Here is a 13,578-nt window from a genome sequence, read left to right as displayed (position 1 = left end):
GGGCACGCTGTTGGACATATTTTATGTTAAGGGGCACTCTGATGGGCAAATTTTATGTTACGGGCACGCTGTTGGACATATTTTATGTTAAGGGGCACTCTGATGGGCACATTTTATGTTACGGGCACGCTGTTGGACATATTTTATGTTAAGGGGCACACTGATGGGCAAATTTTATGTTAAGGATCACGTTTTGTTGTGCCCATCAGGGTGCCCCTTAGCATAAAATGTGCCCATCAGCGTGGCTCTTATTTTATGTTAAGGGGCACTGTTATAGGGACACCTGATGTAAAGGGGCACTGTGATGGGGACACCTGATGTAAAGGGGCGCTGTGATGGAGACACCTGATGTAAAGGGGCACTGTGATGGGGACACCTGATGTTAAGGGGCGCTGTGATATGGACACCTGATGTAAAGGGGCGCTGTGATGGGGACACCTGATGTAAAGGGGCGCTGTGATGGGGACACCTGATGTAAAGGGATGCTGTGATGGGGACACCTGATGTAAAGGGGCGCTGTGATGGGGACACCTGATATAAAGGGGCACTGTGATGGGGACACCTGATGTAAAGGGGCGCTGTGATGGGGACACCTGATGTAAAGGGGCGCTGTGATGGGGACACCTGATGTAAAGGGGCGCTGTGATGGGGACACCTGATGTAAAGGGGCGCTGTGATGGGGACACCTGATGTAAAGGGGCGCTGTGATGGGGACCCCTGATGTAAAGGGGCGCTGTGATGGGGACACCTGATGTAAAGGGGCGCTGTGATGGGGACACCTGATGTAAAGGGGCGCTGTGATGGGGACACCTGATGTAAAGGGATGCTGTGATGGGGACACCTGATGTAAAGGGGCGCTGTGATGGGGACACCTGATTTAAAGGGGCACTGTGATGGGGACACCTGATGTAAAGGGGCGCTGTGATGGGGACACCTGATGTAAAGGGGCGCTGTGATGGGGACACCTGATGTAAAGGGGCGCTGTGATGGGGACACCTGATGTAAAGGGGCGCTGTGATGGGGACACCTGATGTAAAGGGGCGCTGTGATGGGGACACCTGATGTAAAGGGGCGCTGTGATGGGGACACCTGATGTAAAGGGGCGCTGTGATGGGGACAAATGGGGGCTTGAGTTTCGGACCTCGGCCCAAAGAAAAGTTTAGTGACCGGACCTCCTTGAATTTTAATTCAGGACCCCTGGTTTAAAGCATTGTGATGCAACCTGTGACTCTTCATCTGTTGTGGGACTGCAAGGCTCAGCATGTCCTGCATCCCAAAGGACTGAGCTAAAAAAAAAAAAAAAAAAAAAAAAAAACAAGCGCATTTTCTCTCAACTTTCCAGGGCCTGGTACTTTGACTCTGATTGTTACACATTCTTTTCACTGATAAGTACACAGACATGCTTCAGTGACTTGGCCAATCTCTTGTCTTTTACTTATATATTACAATAGGTGTAGGCCCTTTCTGAATGACATTTAGGGGTTGATTTACTAAAACTGGAGAGTGCAAAATCTGGTGCAGATCCGCATAGAAACCAATCAGCTTCCAGTTTTTTTTTATGTCAAATTTTAACCTCCCTGGCGGTATGATTCTGTCTGGAATTACTTACCAAAAGCGGTACAATTATTTGCAAGGAAATTTGGCGTTTTATACTGTAGGCCTGTAATTTTTAGGAATAACTCACTTAAATCTGACCAAACAAGAGTCTAGTAGGCATCCCGGGTATGAATTTTTTTTAAAAACAAAATTATAAATTATAATATAATAAATAATTATAAATAATTATAACAAATAATAATATAATTCTAATAAAAATTATTCAATAATGTAATCAACTCAAAATCACTGAAATTTGCTCAGTTGCAGAATTGTCGCTGTCATTACTTTTATTTTTTTATGACGAATTTCCCCACAAATCGCTATCGCACAATTCTGCAAGTGATTATAATTTATTATCGCTGTTTTCTTGCTGCTCTAAAACCATTTTTGACATAAAGCAGCCGTCACTAAATGGCGGCCCGCGGTCCGAGTCCGGCCCGAGTGACACTTCTGCCCGGACCGCCAGTACAATTACAAAAAAGCAGCGCTGGTTTGCTGGGACCGAGGGTTTCCCCAGCAACCAGTGACGCTGCCAGTGTGCGCCCGCCCCCTGCTCCTCACCGCAGGTCTCAAAAGTTTACCAGCGCGTATGGCCGCGAGTAGGGGCGTGACATCACGTTCCTTCCCCATGCCCCCTGCAGCTCGCGGTCCATTCCTGGCTCTCACGTCACTTGCGTTCCCCGCCCCCTGCTGCTCCTGGTTCCCGGGTCCACTCCTGGCTCTCCTTGCGAGTAGGGGGCGTGACATGACGTGCGCGCCCCGCCCCCTGCTACTCGCCCCCGGCTCCTTATCTTGCAGCATCCGCCCCTCCTGCATTCTAGGTATGTGGCATGTTCATAGTTAGTGATCACTATTAATGGACATGTTTTTTATTGTCAACACTGCTGGGCATACTGTATGTTAATGGACACGCTGATGGGCACTTTTTTATGTTAAGGGGCACTCTTCATAGGCGCATTTTATTTTAAGGGGCAGTGGGGCACGCTGATGGGTATATTTTTAATGTGCACACTGATGGGCATATTTTGTTGTGCCCATCAAGAGTGCCCCTTAACATAAAATATGCCCATCGGCGTACACATTAAAAATATACCCATCAGCGTGCCCCTTAACATAAAAGTTTTGTTGTGCCCATCAGAATGCCCCTTAACATAAAATTTGCCCATCAGAGTGTCCCTTAATATAAAATGTGCCCATGGGCACATTTTATGTTACGGGCACGCTGTTGGACATATTTTATGTTAAGGGGCACTCTGATGGGCAAATTTTATGTTACGGGCACGCTGTTGGACATATTTTATGTTAAGGGGCACTCTGATGGGCATATTTTTAATGTGTACGCCGATGGGCATATTTTATGTTAAGGGGCACTCTTGATGGGCACATTTTATGTTACGGGCACGCTGTTGGACATATTTTATGTTAAGGGGCACACTGATGGGCAAATTTTATGTTAAGGATCACGTTTTGTTGTGCCCATCAGGGTGCCCCTTAGCATAAAATGTGCCCATCAGCGTGGCTCTTATTTTATGTTAAGGGGCACTGTTATAGGGACACCTGATGTAAAGGGGCACTGTGATGGGGACACCTGATGTAAAGGGGCGCTGTGATGGAGACACCTGATGTAAAGGGGCACTGTGATGGGGACACCTGATGTTAAGGGGCGCTGTGATATGGACACCTGATGTAAAGGGGCGCTGTGATGGGGACACCTGATGTAAAGGGGCGCTGTGATGGGGACACCTGATGTAAAGGGGCGCTGTGATGGGGACACCTGATTTAAAGGGGCACTGTGATGGGGACACCTGATGTAAAGGGGCGCTGTGATGGGGACACCTGATGTAAAGGGGCGCTGTGATGGGGACACCTGATGTAAAGGGGCGCTGTGATGGGGACACCTGATGTAAAGGGGCGCTGTGATGGGGACACCTGATGTAAAGGGGCGCTGTGATGGGGACACCTGATGTAAAGGGGCGCTGTGATGGGGACACCTGATGTAAAGGGGCGCTGTGATGGGGACACCTGATGTAAAGGGGCGCTGTGATGGGGACACCTGATGTAAAGGGATGCTGTGATGGGGACACCTGATGTAAAGGGGCGCTGTGATGGGGACACCTGATTTAAAGGGGCACTGTGATGGGGACACCTGATGTAAAGGGGCGCTGTGATGGGGACACCTGATGTAAAGGGGCGCTGTGATGGGGACACCTGATGTAAAGGGGCGCTGTGATGGGGACACCTGATGTAAAGGGGCGCTGTGATGGGGACACCTGATGTAAAGGGGCGCTGTGATGGGGACACCTGATGTAAAGGGGCGCTGTGATGGGGACACCTGATGTAAAGGGGCGCTGTGATGGGGACACCTGATGTAAAGGGGCGCTGTGATGGGGACACCTGATGTAAAGGGGCGCTGTGATGGGGACACCTAATGTAAAGGGGCGCTGTGATGGGGACACCTGATGTAAAGGGGCGCTGTGATGGGGACACCTGATGTAAAGGGGCGCTGTGATGGGGACACCTGATGTAAAGGGGCGCTGTGATGGGGACACCTGATGTAAAGGGGCGCTGTGATGGGGACAAATGGGGGCTTGAGTTTCGGACCTCGGCCCAAAGAAAAGTTTAGTGACCGGACCTCCTTGAATTTTAATTCAGGACCCCTGGCCTACACCTATTGTAATATATAAGTAAAAGACAAGAGATTGGCCAAGTCACTGAAGCATGTCTGTGTACTTATCAGTGAAAAGAATGTGTAACAATCAGAGTCAAAGTACCAGGCCCTGGAAAGTTGAGAGAAAATGCGCTTGTTTTTTTTTTTTTTTTTTTTTTTTTAGCTCAGTCCTTTGGGATGCAGGACATGCTGAGCCTTGCAGTCCCACAACAGATGAAGAGTCACAGGTTGCATCACAATGCTTTAAACCAGGGGTCCTGAATTAAAATTCAAGGAGGTCCGGTCACTAAACTTTTCTTTGGGCCGAGGTCCGAAACTCAAGCCCCCATTTGTCCCCATCACAGCGCCCCTTTACATCAGGTGTCCCCATCACAGCGCCCCTTTACATCAGGTGTCCCCATCACAGCGCCCCTTTACATCAGGTGTCCCCATCACAGCGCCCCTTTACATCAGGTGTCCCCATCACAGCGCCCCTTTACATCAGGTGTCCCCATCACAGCGCCCCTTTACATCAGGTGTCCCCATCACAGCGCCCCTTTACATCAGGAGTCCCCATCACAGTGCCCCTTTAAATCAGGTGTCCCCATCACAGCGCCCCTTTACATCAGGTGTCCCCATCACAGCATCCCTTTACATCAGGTGTCCCCATCACAGCGCCCCTTTACATCAGGTGTCCCCATCACAGCGCCCCTTTACATCAGGTGTCCCCATCACAGCGCCCCTTTACATCAGGTGTCCCCATCACAGCGCCCCTTTACATCAGGTGTCCCCATCACAGCGCCCCTTTACATCAGGTGTCCCCCTCACAGCGCCCCTTTACATCAGGTGTCCCCATCACAGCGCCCCTTTACATCAGGTGTCCCCATCACAGCGCCCCTTTACATCAGGTGTCCCCATCACAGTGCCCCTTTAAATCAGGTGTCCCCATCACAGCGCCCCTTTACATCAGGTGTCCCCATCACAGCATCCCTTTACATCAGGTGTCCCCATCACAGCGCCCCTTTACATCAGGTGTCCCCATCACAGCGCCCCTTTACATCAGGTGTCCATATCACAGCGCCCCTTAACATCAGGTGTCCCCATCACAGTGCCCCTTTACATCAGGTGTCTCCATCACAGCGCCCCTTTACATCAGGTGTCCCCATCACAGTGCCCCTTTACATCAGGTGTCCCTATAACAGTGCCCCTTAACATAAAATAAGAGCCACGCTGATGGGCACATTTTATGCTAAGGGGCACCCTGATGGGCACAACAAAACGTGATCCTTAACATAAAATTTGCCCATCAGTGTGCCCCTTAACATAAAATATGTCCAACAGCGTGCCCGTAACATAAAATGTGCCCATCAGAGTGCCCCTTAACATAAAATATGTCCAACAGCGTGCCCGTAACATAAAATTTGCCCATCAGAGTGCCCCTTAACATAAAATATGTCCAACAGCGTGCCCGTAACATAAAATTTGCCCATCAGAGTGCCCCTTAACATAAAATATGTCCAACAGCGTGCCCGTAACATAAAATGTGCCCATGGGCACATTTTATATTAAGGGACACTCTGATGGGCAAATTTTATGTTAAGGGGCATTCTGATGGGCACAACAAAACTTTTATGTTAAGGGGCACGCTGATGGGTATATTTTTAATGTGTACGCCGATGGGCATATTTTATGTTAAGGGGCACTCTTGATGGGCACAACAAAATATGCCCATCAGTGTGCACATTAAAAATATACCCATCAGCGTGCCCCACTGCCCCTTAAAATAAAATGCGCCTATGAAGAGTGCCCCTTAACATAAAAAAGTGCCCATCAGCGTGTCCATTAACATACAGTATGCCCAGCAGTGTTGACAATAAAAAACATGTCCATTAATAGTGATCACTAACTATGAACATGCCACATACCTAGAATGCAGGAGGGGCGGATGCTGCAAGATAAGGAGCCGGGGGCGAGTAGCAGGGGGCGGGGCGCGCACGTCATGTCACGCCCCCTACTCGCAAGGAGAGCCAGGAGTGGACCCGGGAACCAGGAGCAGCAGGGGGCGGGGAACGCAAGTGACGTGAGAGCCAGGAATGGACCGCGAGCTGCAGGGGGCATGGGGAAGGAACGTGATGTCACGCCCCTACTCGCGGCCATACGCGCTGGTAAACTTTTGAGACCTGCGGTGAGGAGCAGGGGGCGGGCGCACACTGGCAGCGTCACTGGTTGCTGGGGAAACCCTCGGTCCCAGCAAACCAGCGCTGCTTTTTTGTAATTGTACTGGCGGTCCGGGCAGAAGTGTCACTCGGGCCGGACTCGGACCGCGGGCCGCCATTTAGTGACGGCTGCTTTAAACCTTGCTTAAAGTAGAAAGCAATTGGCCTGTGCAAATTCCAAGCTATTTCAACTATTCGAAAAATTTGGGCCACCCCTAATTAGCCATATAAGAAGTTATTCACCATCGCAGAATTCACCATATTCCAGCAAACTGAATAAACACAGAAACTATGTTAATTACTGTCCGATCGCTCGCTGTTGCTGAAATTACAACTTCTGGATACAATTATCTGACACATATCTCTAAAGACAGATACATTAACCTCTACAAAATGTATACATATTTACCAAGAAAAAAGTGGATCCTGGGCCTGAGTAACTTACTCGTCATCCCCTTAATTCAATTATGCGAGTTCATATAAATACTCTCATATCAGATACTTGCCTTGGATTTTGCTTCAAACCACACATAAACCCTCTGGGCTGAAGTGCCTTTTTATTTATGTTTTATAATGTAAGCTCTGAATTTAGACAAGATAATGTAATGTTGTTAGGTGACGTCCATAGACTGTTCTGTTTATTTACTTACTTGGTTTGGTATATTTATTCACTCTTTATAAGGGTTTTTACTTTCTACACCAACTGCAGGATTAGGATTATGACTTTTTATGTTTTTTTTTTATTATTCATGATGAGGGGGATGATTATTATTATTACATTTTTTATTTTTTTTATGGAACATTTGTGTCCATTTTCAACCAGGCTAAGATATTAAAGGGGAGTTCCACCGAATTATTTTATATTACAAATACTGCAGCTGCTGACTTTTAAAATAAGGACACTTACCTGTCCAGGGCGCCCGCGATGTCGGCACCCGAAGCCGATCTATCACTCGGCTCTCAGGTGCTGCCGCCGCCATCTTCGGTAAGGGAACCAGGAAGTGAAGCCTTGCGGCTTAATTTTTTGGTTCCCTACTGCGCATGCACGACCCCATTGGACCCTGCTGACTTTTGGGACCTGTGTGTCTCCCAGAAGATAGCAGGAGGGACGGGGAAGGCGCCGGAAGTGGCGTAGATACACAGGTGGTTTGGGTATCTATGCCCCGAAGTGGGAGCAAATACCTGTATTACACAGGTATCTGCTCTCCCCTCCCCCTGAAAGGTGCCAAATGTGACACCGGAGGGGGGGGGGGTTGTTCCGAAAAGTGGAAGTTCCATTTTTGGGTGGAACTCCACGCTGTGTAGGATGATGTATATATACGTGATCCTGCACTTTTGGGTATCGTGCTTGACTGCGCAGCACCGGCGGTTTCCGCCCGCTGTGATTCTACAAAGCCAGAGCTGATCACAGGGTCCCGTGAACCCGATATCTGCTGCCATTCGCTGATCATTATGTACACAAGCAGAACGGCGATCTGCCCATGTAAATAAGGCAGACTGCCATTCTGTCAGTACAAAAGGCATGGATCCTGTGTTCCTGTAAAGCTGAAACATCAATCCATGCCTTTCACTAGTAAAAGCACGTCCTCCACAATTAGAAAACACATTTTAGGCACACAGTTAACCCTTTGATTGCCCCTGAGGTTAACCCCTTCTCACCCAGTGTTGTTAGTGCAGTGACAGTGCAAATGTTTAGCACTGTATTAGTGTCACTGGTCACCAAAAAGTGTCAGTTAGGGGTCTGATTTTTTAAATAAAGATTAATAGTTAGCTAAAAAAAAACAACCTAATGATAATGCACAGTGCATATTACTGCAAACACTTATAACATATTACTGCAAACACATAAAAAATGTCCACAAATATGATTGCAAAAAAAACATTAAAATTGTATAAAAAAACAATCCTTACTACGTGATAATAATAAATAATGAAAAGCTCAGACAGAGATTCATCACCACCTGAATGTGAATTGCCTGCTCACCTTCCAAACATAAACCCACAAAAACTTTTAGACACGAAAAGTCATTAAGGTCAGCTCATATGTATTCGGATTCTGAATAGTGGCAAAAGATTTTGCCTGAAGTTCTCCAAGGATAATTGATTTCTCTGTGTAGATTGATTCTCAAAATAAATAAAACAACATCACGGCGCAAGATTGCTAGAAATTCAGTAGAGAATATTCACTCACATTTACTCAGTAAAAACGCATATTGTACGATCAGTATTGCAAGCAGCTCTCCTCCTCACTGCATGTCCAGCATAACGAAACACCCATAGTGTCTCCACCGGCTCCTCCAGACACGTTGCGTCACAGGTCACGTGCAGGGCCTTAATAGCATCATGGGCCCCTGGGCAAAACATTGCAGGTAAACAGACATCAAGTAGGTAGGAGGCAGACTGCTTCCCCTGTGTATCTATCACTCTCAGTGCCATCATGGGGCCCCCAATTTCAGGGCAGCATGGGCTCAAGGACCAGTAGCTTTGGGGAGAGTGCAGGGGCCCCCCATGCAGCTGGGGCCCCTGGGTAGTGCCCAGGTGTGCCCTCTTTTTAAGACAGCCCTGGTCACGTGACTTTCTCAAGGGAAATAGTGTCACTGGTCGCCAAAAAGTGTCAGTTAAGTGTCTGATTTGTCTGCTGCAATATCGCAGTCTCAATATAATTCGATGATTGCTGCCATTACTAGTAAAAATTGACAGCCAGTGTTATTAGTAGAATGACAGTGCATATGTTTAGCACTGATCACTGTATTAGTGTCACTGGTTCCCATAAAGTGTCAGTTAGTGTCCGGCCTCGTACACACGACCGAGTTTCTCTGCAAAAACCAGCAAGAAACTTGCTGGGATTTTTTTTTTGCCGAGGAAACCGGTCGTGTGTACATTTTTCGACGAGGAAACTGTTGAGGATCCCGTCGAGCCAAAAAGAGAGCAAGTCTTCTTTTTCCTTGACGGGAATGGAGAAACTTGCCTCGTCGAGTTCCTCGACAGCCTAACAAGGAACTCAACGAGGAAAACGATGTGTTTCGCCCATCGAGTTCCTCGGTCGTGTGTACGAGGCTTCATAATGTCCGCTGCAATATTGCAGTACCACTATATGTCGCTCATCGCTGCCATTACTAGTATAAAAAAATACACATTCCAGTATATATCCTATAATTTGTAGACGGTATAACTATTGTGCAAACCAATCAAAAAACGCTTATTGGGATTTGTTTATCAGAAATATGTAGCAGAATACACATTGGCCTAAATTGATGAAGATTCGATCCTATCTGATCTTCTGTTGCCTATGTTAGAAAATCATTATTTTATTTTTCTTACTTTCTGTCAGACATTTTAGTATGAAGCTAAGCTCAAAAACACAGGAACACGACCTCAAACTAGCAGGAGGTAAGTTCAAAACCAATCATAGAATGTACTTTTTTACGGAAAGAGTAGTTGATGGTTGGAATAGACTTTCAGCAGAGGTAGTGACTAGAGAGTCAATCAACATTACCAATTGCTGACCGCTGCATGCCAATATACGTCGGCAGACTGGCAGCGGTGGGCAAATGGACGTACCTGTAGTCCCCTTTAAGAAGCTGTATGCTGCACGATGTTTGCCGGTGACCCGTGATGTAAACAAGACTTTTCCCTGTTCTGCCTAGTGACAGGACACTGATCTACTGCTCCCTGTGATCAGGAGCAGTGATCAGTGTTGTGTCACTTGTAGCCCAGCCCCCACACAGAATCACTCCCTAGGACACACTTAACCCCTTCCTCACCCCCTAGTGGTTAACCCCTTCCCTGCCAGTGTCATTTACACAGTAATCAGTGTATTTTTATAGCACTGATCGCTGTATAAATGACAATGGTCGCAAAATAGTGTCAAAAGTGTCCGATGTGCCTGCCATAATGTCGCAGTCCCAATAGAAATCGCTGATTGCCGCCATTACTAGTAAAAAAAATAACATTAATAAAAATGGCATAAAACTATGCCTTATTTTGTAGACACTAAGGGCCAGATTCACAGAGCAAGTACGCCAGCGTATCTACTGATACACCGGCGTACTTTCAAATTTCCCGCATCGTATCTTTAGTTTGAATCCTTAAAACAAGATACGACGACTTCTGGCTTCGATCCGACAGGCGTACCGCTTCTTACGCCTTCGGATCGTAGGTGCAATACTTTGGCGCCCGCTGGGTGGAGTTTGCGTTGTTTTCCGTGTCGGGTATGCTAATTAGCTTTTTCCGTCGATCCACGAAGGTACGCGCGGCTGTCGCATTCTCTTACGTCGTCGCTAGTCGGCTTTTCCCGGCGTATAGTTAAAGCTGCTATTTCGCGGCGTAGAGAATAGACTTGCCATGTTAAAGTATGGCCGTCGTTCCCGCGTCAAATTTTAAATTTTTTTTTTTGCGTAAGTCGTCCGTGAATAGGAAAGGACGTAACTCACGTCTAAGTTCAAAAAATGACATCAGTGCGACGTCATTTCGCGCAAAGCACGGTGGGAAATTTTAAAACGGAGCATGCGCAGTTCAATCTGCGCGGGGACGCGCTTCATTTAAATGAATCATGCCCCCTACCCGCCCAATTTGAAATACGCGCCGAGAGATACACTACGCCGCCGTAACTTACGGTGCGAAATCTTCCTGGATTCGACTTAGAGCCAGGTAAGATACGGCGCTGCGCCTGTCCAAATGTACCTGAATCTAGCCCTATAACTTTTGCGCAAACCAATCAATATCCGCTTATTGAATTTTTTTACCAAAAATATGTAGAAGAATATATATCGACCTAAACTGAGGAAAAAATCTTTTTTTATATATATATTTTTTTGGGATATTTATTATCGCAAAAAGTAAAAAATATTTCTTTTTTTTTTCAAAATTGTCACTCTTTGTTTATAGCGCAAAAAAAAACGCAGAGGTTATCAAATACCACCAAAAGAAAGCTCTATTTGTGGGGAAAAAAGGACGTAATTTTTGTCCGTTAAGGTGATGCAGTGCTGTATCACAAAAAAATAGCCTGGTCATTAACCACTTCCCGGCCTATAGCAAAATGACGGCCGGGAAGTGGTTCAGTCTGATGACGTCAAGCAGGATAAGCCGCGATTGCAGCGATCGCTGTTGTGGTGTGTCAGTCTGACACGCCGCAACACTGATCTCAGCAAAGAGCCTCTGATGGAGGCTCTTTACCACGTGATCAGCTGTGTCCAATCACGGCTGATCACAGCGCCTGACAGATGCCAGTAGAGAAGAGCCGATCGGCTGCTCTCCTGACAGGGGGGTCTGTGCTGATTGTTTATCAGCGCAAGCCCCCCACGGATGCCCACCCAGGACCACCAGGGATGCCGCTAGGACCACCAGGGATGCCCACAAAGGACGCCCACCAGGTATGCCACCCTGGACCACTAGGGATTTGCCAATCAGTGCCCAGTCAGATGCCAATCAGTGCCCATCAGCAATGCCTGCCAGTGCCATCAGTGATGCCTATTAGTGCCATCTATCAGTGCCACCCATCAGTGCCGTCTATCAATGCCCATCAGTGCCGCCTATCAGTGCTCATCAATGCTCATCAGTGCCGCCTATCAGTGACACTCATAATACCCATCAGTGCAGCCTTCCAGTCCCCATCAGTGTCACCTATCAGTACCCATCACTGCCCACCAGTGCCACCTATGAATGCCCATCAGTGCCACCTATAAATGCCCATCAGTGCTGCATATCAGTACCGCTTATCAGTGACCATCAGTGCCACCTCATAAGTGCCACCTCATCTGTGCCTCCTTATCAGTGTCTGTCAGTGCAGTCTCATCAGTGCCCATCAGTGAAGGAGAAAACTTATTTATTTACAAAAACAAGGAGAAAATTATAATAATTTAGTTTGGGTACAGTGTAGCATGACCGCGCAAGTGTAATTTAAAAAGTGACAGCGCTTAAAGATGAAAATTGGCTTGGGCAGGAAGGGGGGAAAGGGCCTGGTATTGAAGAGATTAATGGGGACAAATCCTTCCGGTCCTTAAGTGATTAAGCTAAATTAGCATTCACTTTGCTAACTGGACATTTTGTACACCTTTAGTAAATCCCCAACCATATTTTTTTGGTCATTCTTCTATCATAAATAGGGTTAAGTGGTTAATTTACTAAAGGCAAATAGGATGTTCCCTTTGTAAGGAGATTTTCCCTTAGTTTAGAGAATGAGGTGAAGATTTTCAGATTTTCATCATATGATCATGTGCAAGCTAAAATACTTTTTTTCCCTTGCAAATATTCTTTCTAAAGTGAATTTTCACCACATTAACAAAGCTAAGAAAAAATTCCCATGGAAAGTGAACAGCTTTTTTTGCTTTTAGTTAATCAACCCTAGTATACAAGTGAAGGGCAGTGGCAGTAAATAACCTTCAACGCAGTGAAATACAATACAATATCCAAACTGTGACCTACTGATAATTCACCTTCTGATTGTTTTCCTAAAAATAAATGAAATACAAAGTCAAACTAAGAAACTCTGCCTGACAGCTAATAGCATTTTACATGTCTGTTTTTAGCAAATTCACGGTATCATAATGTAAGCAACATGTAGAGGCCTTCATCAGTGTTTATAAACTGAGAGAGGGAAGATATATGGAAGGCCGGAGGAACAGAGTCAAAGATGCCGGTTTTGATAAAAATCTCCAAAAACCACACAGCGGGAGAACCATCGCTCCACAGTTTACATAGTTGTTGCTTTTCTGACAGACAAATATCTGACTGTGTGGGGTTAATTTGCTAAAACTGGAGAGTGCAAAATCTGGTGCAGATGTGCATGGTGGACAATTCAGCTTTAACAATTAAAGGGTCACTTAGGCCCCTTTCACATTGAGGCGTTTTTCATGCGGTATGCGCTATACCGCATGAAAAAAACCTGCCCTGTAGTGTTCAATGTGAAAGCCCAAAGGCTTTCACACTGAAGCAGTGCGCTAGCAGGAGCGCTCCAAAAGTCCTGCTAGCCGCATCTTTACTGCGGTATAGGAGCGGTGTGTTCACCGCTCCTATACCGCGCCTTCCCATTGAAATCAATGGGAAACCGCGGTAATACCGCCCTCACCGCTAGCGCCCGAATATCGCGGTAAATACGAGGGTATAGCGGCGCTACAA

Source organism: Rana temporaria, chromosome 5 (genome assembly GCF_905171775.1).
Source record: "Rana temporaria chromosome 5, aRanTem1.1, whole genome shotgun sequence".
NCBI lineage: Eukaryota > Metazoa > Chordata > Amphibia > Anura > Ranidae > Rana > Rana temporaria.
Note: the sequence above shows the minus strand (reverse complement) of the source record.